Source organism: Triturus cristatus, chromosome 12, assembly GCF_964204655.1.
Source record: "Triturus cristatus chromosome 12, aTriCri1.1, whole genome shotgun sequence".
Classification (NCBI taxonomy): Eukaryota; Metazoa; Chordata; class Amphibia; order Caudata; family Salamandridae; genus Triturus; species Triturus cristatus.
The window spans coordinates 662072847-662096058 of record NC_140595.1 but is presented as its reverse complement, the minus strand read 5'-3'; the positions used below and the strand labels follow the sequence as shown (position 1 = coordinate 662096058).

Sequence of the window (23212 nt, the reverse complement as noted above, 5' to 3'; positions counted from 1 at the left end):
CCCATCCAAGGTCACCAAATCTTTGAAGCAAGTCTGCCTATTCTCCCTTTCTCTCTATGTACAAGATACCTTGTATCATTTGAATGGACAGCAGGAGAGAAGGATATTTATGGTGAGTGGGGGTGGGGTTTTGAGGAGTAACCTCATTTGCCTAAGAGCCGGGGTATCTGGGAAAAAAAGTATTTTATGGGGGAAGACTTTCACATCTCCTTGGTGAAATTTGTAGGGCCTTATAACATCCTTTCTGTGGATGCAGATTCAGTCGGAACAGAGGTCCTAGTCCTCGCTCTGCCTTTCAAAGGAACTGTAAATATGCATGGCTTATTTGGCTTTGCCCGGCAGGGCTTGCCCGGCAGGGTGAGAATGGCGTTTGTCAGGCGTTCGTCAGGCGATCGGAAGGGGTGAGGCAATAATTTATAATTCAATGATCTTCATGATATTTTCTTGATAATATGAAAGCAGGAAAGGGAAGCTTGGCAATAAGCAATCCTAAAGCAAGGTGTGACTCCAGGGAAGAATGACTTGAAAACAACATACAGAAAGACTCATGTAAAAAAGGCCCTGATGAGGCTTGAACTCATGACCCCTGGTTTACAAGACCAGTGCTCTGCCACTGAGCTACAAGGCCAGTCTGCACGCAGGATGTAAATTGCAACATGTATTCTTACTGAGGTATGAATATATCCATGATTTTGAGACTCTGTATGGAAACGTAGTTGCATATGAATGTCCACATGCGCGCACACATTGAAGACCATGCTTAAGGCACTTTTTTTGGAAGTATGAAAAACTACATTTTCATATGAGAAAATAAGAGTTTTCGCATTCAAGACCATACCGATAGCTCTAGTTAGTATGTCTGCAATCAGTGACATATAGAGAACCCACTTATTAGAAGTGATCTGTCTCTGTGGGGCAGACATATGTTAACAGTCATTCATTTGAGACGGCCTAAACTTTAGGAGTAAGAGCTGCTTTCTTATCAATCTATTTATCCAAACTGGTTAATAAGCCAGGAGTGAGTGAAAGGCAATCCTCTGGAAACTCCATGAAAGATCTAATTTCTATTACGCACAAAATACTTCACTTTATTTGACATATTTGTTAAAATGGAACAGTCAGATGATCCCATCTAGCGGATCCTGGCTCTGTCTTGAAAGAGAGTGTAATTATACTACAAGAAATGCTGGCCATCAAAAGAGACTCTGATGGCTTTCCGACGAAGGTGGGATTCGAACCCACGCGTGCAGAGCACAATGGATTAGCAGTCCATCGCCTTAACCACTCGGCCACCTCGTCTGCCCTACAGCCCCATCTGAAACCTTGCTTCACAAAAGGTACTGAAGTGTCAATATACTGTACCTAAAAAAGAAAAAAACAGCTGAGGCAAGATCTCACATTCCACGTCTTCCCCCAATCAGGGACCTACATTTCATTTTTGGGAAATTCTTACTATGTGCTAATTACAAATATTCATAAGATTCCCCTAGACTTTGTCAGAACTGTCAAGATATAATTCTATGGGGTTTTGAATAGACAGAGCATATGTTATAGGACAATTATAGAATCTATTCCGTTTGGACTGTATTTTTAATAGTCATGATAACATGCTAGCATGTGAGTCGATCTTGCACAGTGAATGATGGAGCAGTGTCTGTCATCTACTTGGTCAGCTGTAGATGGCTCACCTGGGGAGATGTGAAAAGAGAGAGCTCCAGTTGCGCAATCGGTTAGCGCGTGGTACTTATACAGCAGTACTTGCACTGAGCCATGCCGAGGTTGTGAGTTCGAGCCTCACCTGTAGCAGCCGTGTTGATTTTCATAAACCATTTCACAAAAAGTAAAGTTTAAACTCAGAGTATGGACGGCCCTTGCTAGAGAGTCTTTACTTCTTATAGGATCTACGTGTCCTACTCCTCTGGGTGCCAAATATCACATATCCTCCGCGATGCTCAGTTTAAACATTCCATGATGTGCCATCTTGCATTTCATGCAAACACCACATCAGTGCATTTAAAAATACATTTGTAGAATAATAAATATGATGAAAACAGTGTTCTCACATGCTAACCATAAACTGAAGAGCTGCAAAAAATGCTGTATCAGCTACTTACAATAAAAGGTGACTCGAAAAAACTAGCAAAAGAAGAGCATCATCATATTAAAGGTTCTATTCACCATCTTGAGTTGCACCATAGCAGCTTATGGTGCTTTTCTGCTCAGAGTGTGCCTCCAATCCCACATTCATTTTTAATTTCTTTGCAGTTTAAAAAACAACAATTACTGCTCGAAGTTCACTTTTCAAAACCATTCAACCTATTAAATGTATTTCTCTAACCTATGAATGTGGTCCATGTTCACTTTTCCTCATCTTCATCTCGATACTCCTTTGCCAGAAACCAGGTTCACTTCTTCATTCAACCCACCCATCCAAGGTCACCAAATCTTTGAAGCAAGTCTGCCTATTCTCCCTTTCTCTCTATGTACAAGATACCTTGTATCATTTGAATGGACAGCAGGAGAGAAGGATATTTATGGTGAGTGGGGGTGGGGTTTTGAGGAGTAACCTCATTTGCCTAAGAGCCGGGGTATCTGGGAAAAAAAGTATTTTATGGGGGAAGACTTTCACATCTCCTTGGTGAAATTTGTAGGGCCTTATAACATCCTTTCTGTGGATGCAGATTCAGTCGGAAAAGAGGTCCTAGTCCTCGCTCTGCCTTTCAAAGGAACTGTAAATATGCATGGCTTATTTGGCTTTGCCCGGCAGGGCTTGCCCGGCAGGGTGAGAATGGCGTTTGTCAGGCGTTCGTCAGGCGATCGGAAGGGGTGAGGCAATAATGTATAATTCAATGATCTTCATGATATTTTCTTGATAATATGAAAGCAGGAAAGGGAAGCTTGGCAATAAGCAATCCTAAAGCAAGGTGTGACTCCAGGGAAGAATGACTTGAAAACAACATACAGAAAGACTCATGTAAAAAGGCCCTGATGAGGCTTGAACTCATGACCCCTGGTTTACAAGACCAGTGCTCTGCCACTGAGCTACAAGGCCAGTCTGCACGCAGGATGTAAATTGCAACATGTATTCTTACTGAGGTATGAATATATCTATGATTTTGAGACTCTGTATGGAAACGTAGTTGCATATGAATGTCCACGTGCGCGCACACATTGAAGACCATGCTTAAGGCACTTTTTTTGGAAGTATGAAAAACTACATTTTCATATGAGAAAATAAGAGTTTTCGCATTCAAGACCATACCGATAGCTCTAGTTAGTATGTCTGCAATCAGTGACATATAGAGAACCCACTTATTAGAAGTGATCTGTCTCTGTGGGGCAGACATATGTTAACAGTCATTCATTTGAGACGGCCTAAACTTTAGGAGTAAGAGCTGCTTTCTTATCAATCTATTTATCCAAACTGGTTAATAAGCCAGGAGTGAGTGAAAGGCAATCCTCTGGAAACTCCATGAAAGATCTAATTTCTATTACGCACAAAATACTTCACTTTATTTGACATATTTGTTAAAATGGAACAGTCAGATGATCCCATCTAGCGGATCCTGGCTCTGTCTTGAAAGAGAGTGTAATTATACTACAAGAAATGCTGGCCATCAAAAGAGACTCTGATGGCTTTCCGACGAAGGTGGGATTCGAACCCACGCGTGCAGAGCACAATGGATTAGCAGTCCATCGCCTTAACCACTCGGCCACCTCGTCTGCCCTACAGCCCCATCTGAAACCTTGCTTCACAAAAGGTACTGAAGTGTCAATATACTGTACCTAAAAAAGAAAAAAACAGCTGAGGCAAGATCTCACATTCCACGTCTTCCCCCAATCAGGGACCTACATTTAATTTTTGGGAAATTCTTACTATGTGCTAATTACAAATATTCATAAGATTCCCCTAGACTTTGTCAGAACTGTCAAGATATAATTCTATGGGGTTTTGAATAGACAGAGCATATGTTATAGGACAATTATAGAATCTATTCCGTTTGGACTGTATTTTTAATAGTCATGATAACATGCTAGCATGTGAGTCGATCTTGCACAGTGAATGATGGAGCAGTGTCTGTCATCTACTTGGTCAGCTGTAGATGGCTCACCTGGGGAGATGTGAAAAGAGAGAGCTCCAGTGGCGGAGTCGGTTAGCGCGCGGTACTTATACAGCAGTACTTGCACTGAGCCATGCCGAGGTTGTGAGTTCGAGCCTCACCTGGAGCAGCCGTGTTGTTTTTCATAAACCATTTCACAAAAAGTAAAGTTTAAACTCAGAGTATGGACGGCCCTTGCTAGAGAGTCTTTACTTCTTATAGGATCTACGTGTCCTACTCCTCTGGGTGCCAAATATCACATATCCTCCGCGATGCTCAGTTTAAACATTCCATGATGTGCCATCTTGCATTTCATGCAAACACCACATCAGTGCATTTAAAAATACATTTGTAGAATAATAAATATGATGAAAACTGTGTTCTCACATGATAACCATAAACTGAAGAGCTGCAAAAAATGCTGTATCAGCTACTTACAATAAAAGGTGACTCGAAAAAACTAGCAAAAGAAGAGCATCATCATATTAAAGGTTCTATTCACCATCTTGAGTTGCACCATAGCAGCTTATGGTGCTTTTCTGTTCAGAGTGTGCCTCCAATCCCACATTCATTTTTAATTTCTGTGCAGTTTAAAAACCAACAATTACTGCTCGAAGTTCACTTTTCAAAACCATTCAACCTATTAAATGTATTTCTCTAACCTATGAATGTGGTCCATGTTCACTTTTCCTCATCTTCATCTCGATACTCCTTTTCCAGAAACCAGGTTCACTTCTTCATTCAACCCACCCATCCAAAGTCACCAAATCTTTGAAGCAAGTCTGCCTATTCTCCCTTTCTCTCTATGTACAAGATACCTTGTATCATTTGAATGGACAGCAGGAGAGAAGGATATTTATGGTGAGTGGGGGTGGGGTTTTGAGGAGTAACCTCATTTGCCTAAGAGCCGGGGTATCTGGGAAAAAAAGTATTTTATGGGGGAAGACTTTCACATCTCCTTGGTGAAATTTGTAGGGCCTTATAACATCCTTTCTGTGGATGCAGATTCAGTCAGAACAGAGGTCCTAGTCCTCGCTCTGCCTTTCAAAGGAACTGTAAATATGCATGGCTTATTTGGCTTTGCCCGGCAGGGCTTGCCCGCCAGGGTGAGAATGGCGTTTGTCAGGCGTTCGTCAGGCGATCGGAAGGGGTGAGGCAATAATTTATAATTCAATGATCTTCATGATATTTTCTTGATAATATGAAAGCAGGAAAGGGAAGCTTGGCAATAAGCAATCCTAAAGCAAGGTGTGACTCCAGGGAAGAATGACTTGAAAACAACATACAGAAAGACTCATGTAAAAAGGCCCTGATGAGGCTTGAACTCATGACCCCTGGTTTACAAGACGAGTGCTCTGCCACTGAGCTACAAGGCCAGTCTGCACGCAGGATGTAAATTGCAACATGTATTCTTACTGAGGTATGAATATATCTATGATTTTGAGACTCTGTATGGAAACGTAGTTGCATATGAATGTCCACATGCGCGCACACATTGAAGACCATGCTTAAGGCACTTTTTTTGGAAGTATGAAAAACTACATTTTCATATGAGAAAATAAGAGTTTTCGCATTCAAGACCATACCGATAGCTCTAGTTAGTATGTCTGCAATCAGTGACATATAGAGAACCCACTTATTAGAAGTGATCTGTCTCTGTGGGGCAGACATATGTTAACAGTCATTCATTTGAGACGGCCTAAACTTTAGGAGTAAGAGCTGCTTTCTTATCAATCTATTTATCCAAACTGGTTAATAAGCCAGGAGTGAGTGAAAGGCAATCCTCTGGAAACTCCATGAAAGATCTAATTTCTATTACGCACAAAATACTTCACTTTATTTGACATATTTGTTAAAATGGAACAGTCAGATGATCCCATCTAGCGGATCCTGGCTCTGTCTTGAAAGAGAGTGTAATTATACTACAAGAAATGCTGGCCATCAAAAGAGACTCTGATGGCTTTCCGACGAAGGTGGGATTCGAACCCACGCGTGCAGAGCACAATGGATTAGCAGTCCATCGCCTTAACCACTCGGCCACCTCGTCTGCCCTACAGCCCCATCTGAAACCTTGCTTCACAAAAGGTACTGAAGTGTCAATATACTGTACCTAAAAAAGAAAAAAACAGCTGAGGCAAGATCTCACATTCCACGTCTTCCCCCAATCAGGGACCTACATTTCATTTTTGGGAAATTCTTACTATGTGCTAATTACAAATATTCATAAGATTCCCCTAGACTTTGTCAGAACTGTCAAGATATAATTCTATGGGGTTTTGAATAGACAGAGCATATGTTATAGGACAATTATAGAATCTATTCCGTTTGGACTGTATTTTTAATAGTCATGATAACATGCTAGCATGTGAGTCGATCTTGCACAGTGAATGATGGAGCAGTGTCTGTCATCTACTTGGTCAGCTGTAGATGGCTCACCTGGGGAGATGTGAAAAGAGAGAGCTCCAGTGGCGCAATCGGTTAGCGCGCGGTACTTATACAGCAGTACTTACACTGAGCCATGCAGAGGTTGTGAGTTCGAGCCTCACCTGGAGCAGCCGTGTTGTTTTTCATAAACCATTTCACAAAAAGTAAAGTTTAAACTCAGAGTATGGACGGCCCTTGCTAGAGAGTCTTTACTTCTTATAGGATCTACGTGCCCTACTCCTCTGGGTGCCAAATATCACATATCCTCCGCGATGCTCAGTTTAAACATTCCATGATGTGCCATCTTGCATTTCATGCAAACACCACATCAGTGCATTTAAAAATACATTTGTAGAATAATAAATATGATGAAAACAGTGTTCTCACATGATAACCATAAACTGAAGAGCTGCAAAAAATGCTGTATCAGCTACTTACAATAAAAGGTGACTCGAAAAAAACTAGCAAAAGAAGAGCATCATCATATTAAAGGTTCTATTCACCATCTTGAGTTGCACCATAGCAGCTTATGGTGCTTTTCTGCTCAGAGTGTGCCTCCAATCCCACATTCATTTTTAATTTCTTTGCAGTTTAAAAACCAACAATTACTGCTCGAAGTTCACTTTTCAAAACCATTCAACCTATTAAATGTATTTCTCTAACCTATGAATGTGGTCCATGTTCACTTTTCCTCATCTTCATCTCGATACTCCTTTCCCAGAAACCAGGTTCACTTCTTCATTCAACCCACCCATCCAAGGTCACCAAATCTTTGAAGCAAGTCTGCCTATTCTCCCTTTCTCTCTATGTACAAGATACCTTGTATCATTTGAATGGACAGCAGGAGAGAAGGAGATTTATGGTGAGTGGGGGTGGGGTTTTGAGGAGTAACCTCATTTGCCTAAGAGCCGGGGTATCTGGGAAAAAAAGTATTTTATGGGGGAAGACTTTCACATCTCCTTGGTGAAATTTGTAGGGCCTTATAACATCCTTTCTGTGGATGCAGATTCAGTCGGAACAGAGGTCCTAGTCCTCGCTCTGCCTTTCAAAGGAACTGTAAATATGCATGGCTTATTTGGCTTTGCCCGGCAGGGCTTGCCCGCCAGGGTGAGAATGGCGTTTGTCAGGCGTTCGTCAGGCGATCGGAAGGGGTGAGGCAATAATGTATAATTCAATGATCTTCATGATATTTTCTTGATAATATGAAAGCAGGAAAGGGAAGCTTGGCAATAAGCAATCCTAAAGCAAGGTGTGACTCCAGGGAAGAATGACTTGAAAACAACATACAGAAAGACTCATGTAAAAAGGCCCTGATGAGGCTTGAACTCATGACCCCTGGTTTACAAGACCAGTGCTCTGCCACTGAGCTACAAGGCCAGTCTGCACGCAGGATGTAAATTGCAACATGTATTCTTACTGAGGTATGAATATATCTATGATTTTGAGACTCTGTATGGAAACGTAGTTGCATATGAATGTCCACGTGCGCGCACACATTGAAGACCATGCTTAAGGCACTTTTTTTGGAAGTATGAAAAACTACATTTTCATATGAGAAAATAAGAGTTTTCGCATTCAAGACCATACCGATAGCTCTAGTTAGTATGTCTGCAATCAGTGACATATAGAGAACCCACTTATTAGAAGTGATCTGTCTCTGTGGGGCAGACATATGTTAACAGTCATTCATTTGAGACGGCCTAAACTTTAGGAGTAAGAGCTGCTTTCTTATCAATCTATTTATCCAAACTGGTTAATAAGCCAGGAGTGAGTGAAAGGCAATCCTCTGGAAACTCCATGAAAGATCTAATTTCTATTACGCACAAAATACTTCACTTTATTTGACATATTTGTTAAAATGGAACAGTCAGATGATCCCATCTAGCGGATCCTGGCTCTGTCTTGAAAGAGAGTGTAATTATACTACAAGAAATGCTGGCCATCAAAAGAGACTCTGATGGCTTTCCGACGAAGGTGGGATTCGAACCCACGCGTGCAGAGCACAATGGATTAGCAGTCCATCGCCTTAACCACTCGGCCACCTCGTCTGCCCCACAGCCCCATCTGAAACCTTGCTTCACAAAAGGTACTGAAGTGTCAATATACTGTACCTAAAAAAGAAAAAAACAGCTGAGGCAAGATCTCACATTCCACGTCTTCCCCCAATCAGGGACCTACATTTAATTTTTGGGAAATTCTTACTATGTGCTAATTACAAATATTCATAAGATTCCCCTAGACTTTGTCAGAACTGTCAAGATATAATTCTATGGGGTTTTGAATAGACAGAGCATATGTTATAGGACAATTATAGAATCTATTCCGTTTGGACTGTATTTTTAATAGTCATGATAACATGCTAGCATGTGAGTCGATCTTGCACAGTGAATGATGGAGCAGTGTCTGTCATCTACTTGGTCAGCTGTAGATGGCTCACCTGGGGAGATGTGAAAAGAGAGAGCTCCAGTGGCGCAATCGGTTAGCGCGCGGTACTTATACAGCAGTACTTGTACTGAGCCATGCCGAGGTTGTGAGTTCGAGCCTCACCTGGAGCAGCCGTGTTGTTTTTCATAAACCATTTCACAAAAAGTAAAGTTTAAACTCAGAGTATGGACGGCCCTTGCTAGAGAGTCTTTACTTCTTATAGGATCTACGTGTCCTACTCCTCTGGGTGCCAAATATCACATATCCTCCGCGATGCTCAGTTTAAACATTCCATGATGTGCCATCTTGCATTTCATGCAAACACCACATCAGTGCATTTAAAAATACATTTGTAGAATAATAAATATGATGAAAACTGTGTTCTCACATGATAACCATAAACTGAAGAGCTGCAAAAAATGCTGTATCAGCTACTTACAATAAAAGGTGACTCGAAAAAACTAGCAAAAGAAGAGCATCATCATATTAAAGGTTCTATTCACCATCTTGAGTTGCACCATAGCAGCTTATGGTGCTTTTCTGTTCAGAGTGTGCCTCCAATCCCACATTCATTTTTAATTTCTGTGCAGTTTAAAAACCAACAATTACTGCTCGAAGTTCACTTTTCAAAACCATTCAACCTATTAAATGTATTTCTCTAACCTATGAATGTGGTCCATGTTCACTTTTCCTCATCTTCATCTCGATACTCCTTTCCCAGAAACCAGGTTCACTTCTTCATTCAACCCACCCATCCAAAGTCACCAAATCTTTGAAGCAAGTCTGCCTATTCTCCCTTTCTCTCTATGTACAAGATACCTTGTATCATTTGAATGGACAGCAGGAGAGAAGGAGATTTATGGTGAGTGGGGGTGGGGTTTTGAGGAGTAACCTCATTTGCCTAAGAGCCGGGGTATCTGGGAAAAAAAGTATTTTATGGGGGAAGACTTTCACATCTCCTTGGTGAAATTTGTAGGGCCTTATAACATCCTTTCTGTGGATGCAGATTCAGTCGGAACAGAGGTCCTAGTCCTCGCTCTGCCTTTCAAAGGAACTGTAAATATGCATGGCTTATTTGGCTTTGCCCGGCAGGGCTTGCCCGCCAGGGTGAGAATGGCGTTTGTCAGGCGTTCGTCAGGCGATCGGAAGGGGTGAGGCAATAATTTATAATTCAATGATCTTCATGATATTTTCTTGATAATATGAAAGCAGGAAAGGGAAGCTTGGCAATAAGCAATCCTAAAGCAAGGTGTGACTCCAGGGAAGAATGACTTGAAAACAACATACAGAAAGACTCATGTAAAAAGGCCCTGATGAGGCTTGAACTCATGACCCCTGGTTTACAAGACCAGTGCTCTGCCACTGAGCTACAAGGCCAGTCTGCACGCAGGATGTAAATTGCAACATGTATTCTTACTGAGGTATGAATATATCTATGATTTTGAGACTCTGTATGGAAACGTAGTTGCATATGAATGTCCACATGCGCGCACACATTGAAGACCATGCTTAAGGCACTTTTTTTGGAAGTATGAAAAACTACATTTTCATATGAGAAAATAAGAGTTTTTCGCATTCAAGACCATACCGATAGCTCTAGTTAGTATGTCTACAATCAGTGACATATAGAGAACCCACTTATTAGAAGTGATCTGTCTCTGTGGGGCAGACATATGTTAACAGTCATTCATTTGAGACGGCCTAAACTTTAGGAGTAAGAGCTGCTTTCTTATCAATCTATTTATCCAAACTGGTTAATAAGCCAGGAGTGAGTGAAAGGCAATCCTCTGGAAACTCCATGAAAGATCTAATTTCTATTACGCACAAAATACTTCACTTTATTTGACATATTTGTTAAAATGGAACAGTCAGATGATCCCATCTAGCGGATCCTGGCTCTGTCTTGAAAGAGAGTGTAATTATACTACAAGAAATGCTGGCCATCAAAAGAGACTCTGATGGCTTTCCGACGAAGGTGGGATTCGAACCCACGCGTGCAGAGCACAATGGATTAGCAGTCCATCGCCTTAACCACTCGGCCACCTCGTCTGCCCCACAGCCCCATCTGAAACCTTGCTTCACAAAAGGTACTGAAGTGTCAATATACTGTACCTAAAAAAGAAAAAAACAGCTGAGGCAAGATCTCACATTCCACGTCTTCCCCCAATCAGGGACCTACATTTCATTTTTGGGAAATTCTTACTATGTGCTAATTACAAATATTCATAAGATTCCCCTAGACTTTGTCAGAACTGTCAAGATATAATTCTATGGGGTTTTGAATAGACAGAGCATATGTTATAGGACAATTATAGAATCTATTCCGTTTGGACTGTATTTTTAATAGTCATGATAACATGCTAGCATGTGAGTCGATCTTGCACAGTGAATGATGGAGCAGTGTCTGTCATCTACTTGGTCAGCTGTAGATGGCTCACCTGGGGAGATGTGAAAAGAGAGAGCTCCAGTGGCGCAATCGGTTAGCGCGCGGTACTTATACAGCAGTACTTGCACTGAGCCATGCCGAGGTTGTGAGTTCGAGCCTCACCTGGAGCAGCCGTGTTGTTTTTCATAAACCATTTCACAAAAAGTAAAGTTTAAACTCAGAGTATGGACGGCCCTTGCTAGAGAGTCTTTACTTCTTATAGGATCTACGTGTCCTACTCCTCTGGGTGCCAAATATCACATATCCTCCGCGATGCTCAGTTTAAACATTCCATGATGTGCCATCTTGCATTTCATGCAAACACCACATCAGTGCATTTAAAAATACATTTGTAGAATAATAAATATGATGAAAACAGTGTTCTCACATGCTAACCATAAACTGAAGAGCTGCAAAAAATGCTGTATCAGCTACTTACAATAAAAGGTGATTCGAAAAAACTAGCAAAAGAAGAGCATCATCATATTAAAGGTTCTATTCACCATCTTGAGTTGCACCATAGCAGCTTATGGTGCTTTTCTGCTCAGAGTGTGCCTCCAATCCCACATTCATTTTTAATTTCTTTGCAGTTTAAAAAACAACAATTACTGCTCGAAGTTCACTTTTCAAAACCATTCAACCTATTAAATGTATTTCTCTAACCTATGAATGTGGTCCATGTTCACTTTTCCTCATCTTCATCTCGATACTCCTTTGCCAGAAACCAGGTTCACTTCTTCATTCAACCCACCCATCCAAGGTCACCAAATCTTTGAAGCAAGTCTGCCTATTCTCCCTTTCTCTCTATGTACAAGATACCTTGTATCATTTGAATGGACAGCAGGAGAGAAGGATATTTATGGTGAGTGGGGGTGGGGTTTTGAGGAGTAACCTCATTTGCCTAAGAGCCGGGGTATCTGGGAAAAAAAGTATTTTATGGGGGAAGACTTTCACATCTCCTTGGTGAAATTTGTAGGGCCTTATAACATCCTTTCTGTGGATGCAGATTCAGTCGGAACAGAGGTCCTAGTCCTCGCTCTGCCTTTCAAAGGAACTGTAAATATGCATGGCTTATTTGGCTTTGCCCGGCAGGGTGAGAATGGCGTTTGTCAGGCGTTCGTCAGGAGATCGGAAGGGGTGAGGCAATAATGTATAATTCAATGATCTTCATGATATTTTCTTGATAATATGAAAGCAGGAAAGGGAAGCTTGGCAATAAGCAATCCTAAAGCAAGGTGTGACTCCAGGGAAGAATGACTTGAAAACAACATACAGAAAGACTCATGTAAAAAGGCCCTGATGAGGCTTGAACTCATGACCCCTGGTTTACAAGACCAGTGCTCTGCCACTGAGCTACAAGGCCAGTCTGCACGCAGGATGTAAATTGCAACATGTATTCTTACTGAGGTATGAATATATCTATGATTTTGAGACTCTGTATGGAAACGTAGTTGCATATGAATGTCCACGTGCGCGCACACATTGAAGACCATGCTTAAGGCACTTTTTTTGGAAGTATGAAAAACTACATTTTCATATGAGAAAATAAGAGTTTTCGCATTCAAGACCATACCGATAGCTCTAGTTAGTATGTCTGCAATCAGTGACATATAGAGAACCCACTTATTAGAAGTGATCTGTCTCTGTGGGGCAGACATATGTTAACAGTCATTCATTTGAGACGGCCTAAATTTTAGGAGTAAGAGCTGCTTTCTTATCAATCTATTTATCCAAACTGGTTAATAAGCCAGGAGTGAGTGAAAGGCAATCCTCTGGAAACTCCATGAAAGATCTAATTTCTATTACGCACAAAATACTTCACTTTATTTGACATATTTGTTAAAATGGAACAGTCAGATGATCCCATCTAGCGGATCCTGGCTCTGTCTTGAAAGAGAGTGTAATTATACTACAAGAAATGCTGGCCATCAAAAGAGACTCTGATGGCTTTCCGACGAAGGTGGGATTCGAACCCACGCATGCAGAGCACAATGGATTAGCAGTCCATCGCCTTAACCACTCAGCCACCTCGTCTGCCCCACAGCCCCATCTGAAACCTTGCTTCACAAAAGGTACTGAAGTGTCAATATACTGTACCTAAAAAATAAAAAAACAGCTGAGGCAAGATCTCACATTCCACGTCTTCCCCCAATCAGGGACCTACATTTCATTTTTGGGAAATTCTTACTATGTGCTAATTACAAATATTCATAAGATTCCCCTAGACTTTGTCAGAACTGTCAAGATATAATTCTATGGGGTTTTGAATAGACAGAGCATATGTTATAGGACAATTATAGAATCTATTCCGTTTGGACTGTATTTTTAATAGTCATGATAACATGCTAGCATGTGAGTCGATCTTGCACAGTGAATGATGGAGCAGTGTCTGTCATCTACTTGGTCAGCTGTAGATGGCTCACCTGGGGAGATGTGAAAAGAGAGAGCTCCAGTGGCGCAATCGGTAAGCGCGCGGTACTTATACAGCAGTACTTGTACTGAGCCATGCCGAGGTTGTGAGTTCGAGCCTCACCTGGAGCAGCCGTGTTGTTTTTCATAAACCATTTCACAAAAAGTAAAGTTTAAACTCAGAGTATGGACGGCCCTTGCTAGAGAGTCTTTACTTCTTATAGGATCTACGTGTCCTACTCCTCTGGGTGCCAAATATCACATATCCTCCGCGATGCTCAGTTTAAACATTCCATGATGTGCCATCTTGCATTTCATGCAAACACCACATCAGTGCATTTAAAAATACATTTGTAGAATAATAAATATGATGAAAACTGTGTTCTCACATGATAACCATAAACTGAAGAGCTGCAAAAAATGCTGTATCAGCTACTTACAATAAAAGGTGACTCGAAAAAACTAGCAAAAGAAGAGCATCATCATATTAAAGGTTCTATTCACCATCTTGAGTTGCACCATAGCAGCTTATGGTGCTTTTCTGTTCAGAGTGTGCCTCCAATCCCACATTCATTTTTAATTTCTGTGCAGTTTAAAAACCAACAATTACTGCTCGAAGTTCACTTTTCAAAACCATTCAACCTATTAAATGTATTTCTCTAACCTATGAATGTGGTCCATGTTCACTTTTCCTCATCTTCATCTCGATACTCCTCTCCCAGAAACCAGGTTCACTTCTTCATTCAACCCACCCATCCAAGGTCACCAAATCTTTGAAGCAAGTCTGCCTATTCTCCCTTTCTCTCTATGTACAAGATACCTTGTATCATTTGAATGGACAGCAGGAGAGAAGGATATTTATGGTGAGTGGGGGTGGGGTTTTGAGGAGTAACCTCATTTGCCTAAGAGCCGGGGTATCTGGGAAAAAAAGTATTTTATGGGGGAAGACTTTCACATCTCCTTGGTGAAATTTGTAGGGCCTTATAACATCCTTTCTGTGGATGCAGATTCAGTCGGAACAGAGGTCCTAGTCCTCGCTCTGCCTTTCAAAGGAACTGTAAATATGCATGGCTTATTTGGCTTTGCCCGGCAGGGTGAGAATGGCGTTTGTCAGGCGTTCGTCAGGAGATCGGAAGGGGTGAGGCAATAATGTATAATTCAATGATCTTCATGATATTTTCTTGATAATATGAAAGCAGGAAAGGGAAGCTTGGCAATAAGCAATCCTAAAGCAAGGTGTGACTCCAGGGAAGAATGACTTGAAAACAACATACAGAAAGACTCATGTAAAAAGGCCCTGATGAGGCTTGAACTCATGACCCCTGGTTTACAAGACCAGTGCTCTGCCACTGAGCTACAAGGCCAGTCTGCACGCAGGATGTAAATTGCAACATGTATTCTTACTGAGGTATGAATATATCTATGATTTTGAGACTCTGTATGGAAACGTAGTTGCATATGAATGTCCACGTGCGCGCACACATTGAAGACCATGCTTAAGGCACTTTTTTTGGAAGTATGAAAAACTACATTTTCATATGAGAAAATAAGAGTTTTCGCATTCAAGACCATACCGATAGCTCTAGTTAGTATGTCTGCAATCAGTGACATATAGAGAACCCACTTATTAGAAGTGATCTGTCTCTGTGGGGCAGACATATGTTAACAGTCATTCATTTGAGACGGCCTAAACTTTAGGAGTAAGAGCTGCTTTCTTATCAATCTATTTATCCAAACTGGTTAATAAGCCAGGAGTGAGTGAAAGGCAATCCTCTGGAAACTCCATGAAAGATCTAATTTCTATTACGCACAAAATACTTCACTTTATTTGACATATTTGTTAAAATGGAACAGTCAGATGATCCCATCTAGCGGATCCTGGCTCTGTCTTGAAAGAGAGTGTAATTATACTACAAGAAATGCTGGCCATCAAAAGAGACTCTGATGGCTTTCCGACGAAGGTGGGATTCGAACCCACGCATGCAGAGCACAATGGATTAGCAGTCCATCGCCTTAACCACTCGGCCACCTCGTCTGCCCCACAGCCCCATCTGAAACCTTGCTTCACAAAAGGTACTGAAGTGTCAATATACTGTACCTAAAAAAGAAAAAAACAGCTGAGGCAAGATCTCACATTCCACGTCTTCCCCCAATCAGGGACCTACATTTCATTTTTGGGAAATTCTTACTATGTGCTAATTACAAATATTCATAAGATTCCCCTAGACTTTGTCAGAACTGTCAAGATATAATTCTATGGGGTTTTGAATAGACAGAGCATATGTTATAGGACAATTATAGAATCTATTCCGTTTGGACTGTATTTTTAATAGTCATGATAACATGCTAGCATGTGAGTCGATCTTGCACAGTGAATGATGGAGCAGTGTCTGTCATCTACTTGGTCAGCTGTAGATGGCTCACCTGGGGAGATGTGAAAAGAGAGAGCTCCAGTGGCGCAATCGGTTAGCGCGCGGTACTTATACAGCAGTACTTGTACTGAGCCATGCCGAGGTTGTGAGTTCGAGCCTCACCTGGAGCAGCCGTGTTGTTTTTCATAAACCATTTCACAAAAAGTAAAGTTTAAACTCAGAGTATGGACGGCCCTTGCTAGAGAGTCTTTACTTCTTATAGGATCTACGTGTCCTACTCCTCTGGGTGCCAAATATCACATATCCTCCGCGATGCTCAGTTTAAACATTCCATGATGTGCCATCTTGCATTTCATGCAAACACCACATCAGTGCATTTAAAAATACATTTGTAGAATAATAAATATGATGAAAACTGTGTTCTCACATGATAACCATAAACTGAAGAGCTGCAAAAAATGCTGTATCAGCTACTTACAATAAAAGGTGACTCGAAAAAACTAGCAAAAGAAGAGCATCATCATATTAAAGGTTCTATTCACCATCTTGAGTTGCACCATAGCAGCTTATGGTGCTTTTCTGTTCAGAGTGTGCCTCCAATCCCACATTCATTTTTAATTTCTGTGCAGTTTAAAAACCAACAATTACTGCTCGAAGTTCACTTTTCAAAACCATTCAACCTATTAAATGTATTTCTCTAACCTATGAATGTGGTCCATGTTCACTTTTCCTCATCTTCATCTCGATACTCCTCTCCCAGAAACCAGGTTCACTTCTTCATTCAACCCACCCATCCAAGGTCACCAAATCTTTGAAGCAAGTCTGCCTATTCTCCCTTTCTCTCTATGTACAAGATACCTTGTATCATTTGAATGGACAGCAGGAGAGAAGGATATTTATGGTGAGTGGGGGTGGGGTTTTGAGGAGTAACCTCATTTGCCTAAGAGCCGGGGTATCTGGGAAAAAAAGTATTTTATGGGGGAAGACTTTCACATCTCCTTGGTGAAATTTGTAGGGCCTTATAACATCCTTTCTGTGGATGCAGATTCAGTCGGAACAGAGGTCCTAGTCCTCGCTCTGCCTTTCAAAGGAACTGTAAATATGCATGGCTTATTTGGCTTTGCCCGGCAGGGTGAGAATGGCGTTTGTCAGGCGTTCGTCAGGAGATCGGAAGGGGTGAGGCAATAATGTATAATTCAATGATCTTCATGATATTTTCTTGATAATATGAAAGCAGGAAAGGGAAGCTTGGCAATAAGCAATCCTAAAGCAAGGTGTGACTCCAGGGAAGAATGACTTGAAAACAACATACAGAAAGACTCATGTAAAAAGGCCCTGATGAGGCTTGAACTCATGACCCCTGGTTTACAAGACCAGTGCTCTGCCACTGAGCTACAAGGCCAGTCTGCACGCAGGATGTAAATTGCAACATGTATTCTTACTGAGGTATGAATATATCTATGATTTTGAGACTCTGTATGGAAACGTAGTTGCATATGAATGTCCACGTGCGCGCACACATTGAAGACCATGCTTAAGGCACTTTTTTTGGAAGTATGAAAAACTACATTTTCATATGAGAAAATAAGAGTTTTCGCATTCAAGACCATACCGATAGCTCTAGTTAGTATGTCTGCAATCAGTGACATATAGAGAACCCACTTATTAGAAGTGATCTGTCTCTGTGGGGCAGACATATGTTAACAGTCATTCATTTGAGACGGCCTAAATTTTAGGAGTAAGAGCTGCTTTCTTATCAATCTATTTATCCAAACTGGTTAATAAGCCAGGAGTGAGTGAAAGGCAATCCTCTGGAAACTCCATGAAAGATCTAATTTCTATTACGCACAAAATACTTCACTTTATTTGACATATTTGTTAAAATGGAACAGTCAGATGATCCCATCTAGCGGATCCTGGCTCTGTCTTGAAAGAGAGTGTAATTATACTACAAGAAATGCTGGCCATCAAAAGAGACTCTGATGGCTTTCCGACGAAGGTGGGATTCGAACCCACGCATGCAGAGCACAATGGATTAGCAGTCCATCGCCTTAACCACTCGGCCACCTCGTCTGCCCCACAGCCCCATCTGAAACCTTGCTTCACAAAAGGTACTGAAGTGTCAATATACTGTACCTAAAAAAGAAAAAAACAGCTGAGGCAAGATCTCACATTCCACGTCTTCCCCCAATCAGGGACCTACATTTCATTTTTGGGAAATTCTTACTATGTGCTAATTACAAATATTCATAAGATTCCCCTAGACTTTGTCAGAACTGTCAAGATATAATTCTATGGGGTTTTGAATAGACAGAGCATATGTTATAGGACAATTATAGAATCTATTCCGTTTGGACTGTATTTTTAATAGTCATGATAACATGCTAGCATGTGAGTCGATCTTGCACAGTGAATGATGGAGCAGTGTCTGTCATCTACTTGGTCAGCTGTAGATGGCTCACCTGGGGAGATGTGAAAAGAGAGAGCTCCAGTGGCGCAATCGGTTAGCGCGCGGTACTTATACAGCAGTACTTGTACTGAGCCATGCCGAGGTTGTGAGTTCGAGCCTCACCTGGAGCAGCCGTGTTGTTTTTCATAAACCATTTCACAAAAAGTAAAGTTTAAACTCAGAGTATGGACGGCCCTTGCTAGAGAGTCTTTACTTCTTATAGGATCTACGTGTCCTACTCCTCTGGGTGCCAAATATCACATATCCTCCGCGATGCTCAGTTTAAACATTCCATGATGTGCCATCTTGCATTTCATGCAAACACCACATCAGTGCATTTAAAAATACATTTGTAGAATAATAAATATGATGAAAACTGTGTTCTCACATGATAACCATAAACTGAAGAGCTGCAAAAAATGCTGTATCAGCTACTTACAATAAAAGGTGACTCGAAAAAACTAGCAAAAGAAGAGCATCATCATATTAAAGGTTCTATTCACCATCTTGAGTTGCACCATAGCAGCTTATGGTGCTTTTCTGTTCAGAGTGTGCCTCCAATCCCACATTCATTTTTAATTTCTGTGCAGTTTAAAAACCAACAATTACTGCTCGAAGTTCACTTTTCAAAACCATTCAACCTATTAAATGTATTTCTCTAACCTATGAATGTGGTCCATGTTCACTTTTCCTCATCTTCATCTCGATACTCCTCTCCCAGAAACCAGGTTCACTTCTTCATTCAACCCACCCATCCAAGGTCACCAAATCTTTGAAGCAAGTCTGCCTATTCTCCCTTTCTCTCTATGTACAAGATACCTTGTATCATTTGAATGGACAGCAGGAGAGAAGGATATTTATGGTGAGTGGGGGTGGGGTTTTGAGGAGTAACCTCATTTGCCTAAGAGCCGGGGTATCTGGGAAAAAAAGTATTTTATGGGGGAAGACTTTCACATCTCCTTGGTGAAATTTGTAGGGCCTTATAACATCCTTTCTGTGGATGCAGATTCAGTCGGAACAGAGGTCCTAGTCCTCGCTCTGCCTTTCAAAGGAACTGTAAATATGCATGGCTTATTTGGCTTTGCCCGGCAGGGCTTGCCCGCCAGGGTGAGAATGGCGTTTGTCAGGCGTTCGTCAGGCGATCGGAAGGGGTGAGGCAATAATTTATAATTCAATGATCTTCATGATATTTTCTTGATAATATGAAAGCAGGAAAGGGAAGCTTGGCAATAAGCAATCCTAAAGCAAGGTGTGACTCCAGGGAAGAATGACTTGAAAACAAAATACAGAAAGACTCATGTAAAAAGGCCCTGATGAGGCTTGAACTCATGACCCCTGGTTTACAAGACCAGTGCTCTGCCACTGAGCTACAAGGTCAGTCTGCACACAGGATGTAAATTGCAACATGTATTCTTACTGAGGTATGAATATATCTATGATTTTGAGACTCTGTATGGAAACGTAGTTGCATATGAATGTCCACGTGCGCGCACACATTGAAGACCATGCTTAAGGCACTTTTTTTGGAAGTATGAAAAACTACATTTTCATATGAGAAAATAAGAGTTTTCGCATTCAAGACCATACCGATAGCTCCAGTTAGTATGTCTGCAATCAGTGACATATAGAGAACCCACTTATTAGAAGTGATCTGTCTCTGTGGGGCAGACATATGTTAACAGTCATTCATTTGAGACGGCCTAAACTTTAGGAGTAAGAGCTGCTTTCTTATCAATCTATTTATCCAAACTGGTTCATAAGCCAGGAGTGAGTGAAAGGCAATCCTCTGGAAACTCCATGAAAGATCTAATTTCTATTACGCACAAAATACTTCACTTTATTTGACATATTTGTTAATATGGAACAGTCAGATGATCCCATCTAGCGGATCCTGGCTCTGTCTTGAAAGAGAGTGTAATTATACTACAAGAAATGCTGGCCATCAAAAGAGACTCTGATGGCTTTCCGACGAAGGTGGGATTCGAACCCACGCGTGCAGAGCACAATGGATTAGCAGTCCATCGCCTTAACCACTCGGCCACCTCGTCTGCCCCACAGCCCCATCTGAAACCTTGCTTCACAAAAGGTACTGAAGTGTCAATATACTGTACCTAAAAAAGAAAAAAACAGCTGAGGCAAGATCTCACATTCCACGTCTTCCCCCAATCAGGGACCTACATTTCATTTTTGGGAAATTCTTACTATGTGCTAATTACAAATATTCATAAGATTCCCCTAGACTTTGTCAGAACTGTCAAGATATAATTCTATGGGGTTTTGAATAGACAGAGCATATGTTATAGGACAATTATAGAATCTATTCCGTTTGGACTGTATTTTTAATAGTCATGATAACATGCTAGCATGTGAGTCGATCTTGCACAGTGAATGATGGAGCAGTGTCTGTCATCTACTTGGTCAGCTGTAGATGGCTCACCTGGGGAGATGTGAAAAGAGAGAGCTCCAGTGGCGCAATCGGTTAGCGCGCGGTGCTTATACAGCAGTACTTGCACTGAGCCATGCCGAGGTTGTGAGTTCGAGCCTCACCTGGAGCAGCCGTGTTGTTTTTCATAAACCATTTCACAAAAAGTAAAGTTTAAACTCAGAGTATGGACGGCCCTTGCTAGAGAGTCTTTACTTCTTATAGGATCTACGTGTCCTACTCCTCTGGGTGCCAAATATCACATATCCTCCGCGATGCTCAGTTTAAACATTCCATGATGTGCCATCTTGCATTTCATGCAAACACCACATCAGTGCATTTAAAAATACATTTGTAGAATAATAAATATGATGAAAACTGTGTTCTCACATGATAACCATAAACTGAAGAGCTGCAAAAAATGCTGTATCAGCTACTTACAATAAAAGGTGACTCGAAAAAACTAGCAAAAGAAGAGCATCATCATATTAAAGGTTCTATTCACCATCTTGAGTTGCACCATAGCAGCTTATGGTGCTTTTCTGTTCAGAGTGTGCCTCCAATCCCACATTCATTTTTAATTTCTGTGCAGTTTAAAAACCAACAATTACTGCTCGAAGTTCACTTTTCAAAACCATTCAACCTATTAAATGTATTTCTCTAACCTATGAATGTGGTCCATGTTCACTTTTCCTCATCTTCATCTCGATACTCCTCTCCCAGAAACCAGGTTCACTTCTTCATTCAACCCACCCATCCAAGGTCACCAAATCTTTGAAGCAAGTCTGCCTATTCTCCCTTTCTCTCTATGTACAAGATACCTTGTATCATTTGAATGGACAGCAGGAGAGAAGGATATTTATGGTGAGTGGGGGTGGGGTTTTGAGGAGTAACCTCATTTGCCTAAGAGCCGGGGTATCTGGGAAAAAAAGTATTTTATGGGGGAAGACTTTCACATCTCCTTGGTGAAATTTGTAGGGCCTTATAACATCCTTTCTGTGGATGCAGATTCAGTCGGAACAGAGGTCCTAGTCCTCGCTCTGCCTTTCAAAGGAACTGTAAATATGCATGGCTTATTTGGCTTTGCCCGGCAGGGCTTGCCCGGCAGGGTGAGAATGGCGTTTGTCAGGCGTTCGTCAGGCGATCGGAAGGGGTGAGGCAATAATTTATAATTCAATGATCTTCATGATATTTTCTTGATAATATGAAAGCAGGAAAGGGAAGCTTGGCAATAAGCAATCCTAAAGCAAGGTGTGACTCCAGGGAAGAATGACTTGAAAACAACATACAGAAAGACTCATGTAAAAAGGCCCTGATGAGGCTTGAACTCATGACCCCTGGTTTACAAGACCAGTGCTCTGCCACTGAGCTACAAGGCCAGTCTGCACGCAGGATGTAAATTGCAACATGTATTCTTACTGAGGTATGAATATATCTATGATTTTGAGACTCTGTATGGAAACGTAGTTGCATATGAATGTCCACATGCGCGCACACCTTGAAGACCATGCTTAAGGCACTTTTTTTGGAAGTATGAAAAACTACATTTTCATATGAGAAAATAAGAGTTTTCGCATTCAAGACCATACCGATAGCTCTAGTTAGTATGTCTGCAATCAGTGACATATAGAGAACCCACTTATTAGAAGTGATCTGTCTCTGTGGGGCAGACATATGTTAACAGTCATTCATTTGAGACGGCCTAAACTTTAGGAGTAAGAGCTGCTTTCTTATCAATCTATTTATCCAAACTGGTTAATAAGCCAGGAGTGAGTGAAAGGCAATCCTCTGGAAACTCCATGAAAGATCTAATTTCTATTACGCACAAAATACTTCACTTTATTTGACATATTTGTTAAAATGGAACAGTCAGATGATCCCATCTAGCGGATCCTGGCTCTGTCTTGAAAGAGAGTGTAATTATACTACAAGAAATGCTGGCCATCAAAAGAGACTCTGATGGCTTTCCGACAAAGGTGGGATTCGAACCCACGCGTGCAGAGCACAATGGATTAGCAGTCCATCGCCTTAACCACTCGGCCACCTCGTCTGCCCCACAGCCCCATCTGAAACCTTGCTTCACAAAAGGTACTGAAGTGTCAATATACTGTACCTAAAAAAGAAAAAAACAGCTGAGGCAAGATCTCACATTCCACGTCTTCCCCCAATCAGGGACCTACATTTAAT

At 41.3% G+C, this 23212-nt stretch overlaps 21 non-coding genes across 21 annotated transcripts; 6 read left to right on the top strand and 15 right to left on the bottom strand.

Moving 5' to 3' along the window:
* Positions 1 to 556: 556 nt before the first annotated feature.
* Positions 557 to 628, bottom strand: TRNAT-UGU (transfer RNA threonine (anticodon UGU)). The gene has a single exon. It is a non-coding gene; the product is annotated as a tRNA-Thr (tRNA).
* Positions 629 to 1217: 589 nt separating this feature from the next.
* Positions 1218 to 1299, bottom strand: TRNAS-GCU (transfer RNA serine (anticodon GCU)). Its single transcript has one exon. It is a non-coding gene; the product is annotated as a tRNA-Ser (tRNA).
* A 1681-nt stretch (positions 1300 to 2980) lies between these two features.
* TRNAT-UGU (transfer RNA threonine (anticodon UGU)) lies at positions 2981 to 3052 on the bottom strand. Its single transcript has one exon. It is a non-coding gene; the product is annotated as a tRNA-Thr (tRNA).
* Positions 3053 to 3641: 589 nt separating this feature from the next.
* TRNAS-GCU (transfer RNA serine (anticodon GCU)) lies at positions 3642 to 3723 on the bottom strand. Its single transcript has one exon. It is a non-coding gene; the product is annotated as a tRNA-Ser (tRNA).
* Positions 3724 to 6065: 2342 nt separating this feature from the next.
* Positions 6066 to 6147, bottom strand: TRNAS-GCU (transfer RNA serine (anticodon GCU)). The gene has a single exon. It is a non-coding gene; the product is annotated as a tRNA-Ser (tRNA).
* A 1682-nt stretch (positions 6148 to 7829) lies between these two features.
* Positions 7830 to 7901, bottom strand: TRNAT-UGU (transfer RNA threonine (anticodon UGU)). Its single transcript has one exon. It is a non-coding gene; the product is annotated as a tRNA-Thr (tRNA).
* A 589-nt stretch (positions 7902 to 8490) lies between these two features.
* TRNAS-GCU (transfer RNA serine (anticodon GCU)) lies at positions 8491 to 8572 on the bottom strand. The gene has a single exon. It is a non-coding gene; the product is annotated as a tRNA-Ser (tRNA).
* Positions 8573 to 8984: 412 nt separating this feature from the next.
* On the top strand, positions 8985 to 9079 carry TRNAI-UAU (transfer RNA isoleucine (anticodon UAU)). Its single transcript has 2 exons — positions 8985 to 9022; positions 9044 to 9079. It is a non-coding gene; the product is annotated as a tRNA-Ile (tRNA).
* Positions 9080 to 10253: 1174 nt separating this feature from the next.
* On the bottom strand, positions 10254 to 10325 carry TRNAT-UGU (transfer RNA threonine (anticodon UGU)). Its single transcript has one exon. It is a non-coding gene; the product is annotated as a tRNA-Thr (tRNA).
* Positions 10326 to 10915: 590 nt separating this feature from the next.
* On the bottom strand, positions 10916 to 10997 carry TRNAS-GCU (transfer RNA serine (anticodon GCU)). The gene has a single exon. It is a non-coding gene; the product is annotated as a tRNA-Ser (tRNA).
* Positions 10998 to 11409: 412 nt separating this feature from the next.
* Positions 11410 to 11504, top strand: TRNAI-UAU (transfer RNA isoleucine (anticodon UAU)). Its single transcript has 2 exons — positions 11410 to 11447; positions 11469 to 11504. It is a non-coding gene; the product is annotated as a tRNA-Ile (tRNA).
* A 1160-nt stretch (positions 11505 to 12664) lies between these two features.
* Positions 12665 to 12736, bottom strand: TRNAT-UGU (transfer RNA threonine (anticodon UGU)). Its single transcript has one exon. It is a non-coding gene; the product is annotated as a tRNA-Thr (tRNA).
* A 1083-nt stretch (positions 12737 to 13819) lies between these two features.
* On the top strand, positions 13820 to 13914 carry TRNAI-UAU (transfer RNA isoleucine (anticodon UAU)). The gene is made up of 2 exons: positions 13820 to 13857; positions 13879 to 13914. It is a non-coding gene; the product is annotated as a tRNA-Ile (tRNA).
* Positions 13915 to 15074: 1160 nt separating this feature from the next.
* Positions 15075 to 15146, bottom strand: TRNAT-UGU (transfer RNA threonine (anticodon UGU)). The gene has a single exon. It is a non-coding gene; the product is annotated as a tRNA-Thr (tRNA).
* A 1083-nt stretch (positions 15147 to 16229) lies between these two features.
* Positions 16230 to 16324, top strand: TRNAI-UAU (transfer RNA isoleucine (anticodon UAU)). The gene is made up of 2 exons: positions 16230 to 16267; positions 16289 to 16324. It is a non-coding gene; the product is annotated as a tRNA-Ile (tRNA).
* A 1160-nt stretch (positions 16325 to 17484) lies between these two features.
* TRNAT-UGU (transfer RNA threonine (anticodon UGU)) lies at positions 17485 to 17556 on the bottom strand. Its single transcript has one exon. It is a non-coding gene; the product is annotated as a tRNA-Thr (tRNA).
* A 1083-nt stretch (positions 17557 to 18639) lies between these two features.
* Positions 18640 to 18734, top strand: TRNAI-UAU (transfer RNA isoleucine (anticodon UAU)). The gene is made up of 2 exons: positions 18640 to 18677; positions 18699 to 18734. It is a non-coding gene; the product is annotated as a tRNA-Ile (tRNA).
* Positions 18735 to 20569: 1835 nt separating this feature from the next.
* On the bottom strand, positions 20570 to 20651 carry TRNAS-GCU (transfer RNA serine (anticodon GCU)). The gene has a single exon. It is a non-coding gene; the product is annotated as a tRNA-Ser (tRNA).
* A 412-nt stretch (positions 20652 to 21063) lies between these two features.
* Positions 21064 to 21158, top strand: TRNAI-UAU (transfer RNA isoleucine (anticodon UAU)). Its single transcript has 2 exons — positions 21064 to 21101; positions 21123 to 21158. It is a non-coding gene; the product is annotated as a tRNA-Ile (tRNA).
* Positions 21159 to 22332: 1174 nt separating this feature from the next.
* TRNAT-UGU (transfer RNA threonine (anticodon UGU)) lies at positions 22333 to 22404 on the bottom strand. The gene has a single exon. It is a non-coding gene; the product is annotated as a tRNA-Thr (tRNA).
* A 589-nt stretch (positions 22405 to 22993) lies between these two features.
* On the bottom strand, positions 22994 to 23075 carry TRNAS-GCU (transfer RNA serine (anticodon GCU)). The gene has a single exon. It is a non-coding gene; the product is annotated as a tRNA-Ser (tRNA).
* Between the last annotated feature and the right edge of the window lie 137 nt (positions 23076 to 23212).